Here is a 546-nt window from a genome sequence, read left to right as displayed (position 1 = left end):
GTTTTCTCTCGCATCCCGCTTTCTCCTGACTTTCGTCGATTTCTAACGAAACGTCCTGCTGATTGGAACCTCTGCACGAGGACCCCGGGTAACCACTGACGATCGCGTCGATGTGCGTCCGAAGACTTCGGGAGGACCGGCTGTGAAGCTCGGATAGCGAGTCGGACACCCATGCACCGCGTCGAATGCGGTTTGAAGTTGGGACGAAAGACCGATTCGAGCCGGCTGCGAGTCCTTTTTCGAATCTGGACGCTCCCACGTGCGTTCGTCAGCTCAATCGGTGAGGACTGTGGTTCCTTTGATCGGGATTATCCCCGCGGTTCCACATCCCACGATTCATGATGGTTTTTCAATGTACTTTGCACCCGGCCGTCGAATGATTCGCGTTCATGTGCGCGAACTTTCGACGTGTTCCGTCAGTCGGGACTTTGTGTCGTCAATTTGGCGACGCCCAAGCCTCCTTCTTTCTACGTTTGGTCGGAGGCGCGGGCATCGATTTTCAAAACTAGAACCAAAGAGAATTTAAACGCAAAATTGCATAACGAT

This window comes from Ptiloglossa arizonensis, unplaced genomic scaffold (genome assembly GCF_051014685.1).
Source record: "Ptiloglossa arizonensis isolate GNS036 unplaced genomic scaffold, iyPtiAriz1_principal scaffold0020, whole genome shotgun sequence".
Taxonomy (NCBI): Eukaryota; Metazoa; Arthropoda; class Insecta; order Hymenoptera; family Colletidae; genus Ptiloglossa; species Ptiloglossa arizonensis.
Note: the sequence above shows the minus strand (reverse complement) of the source record.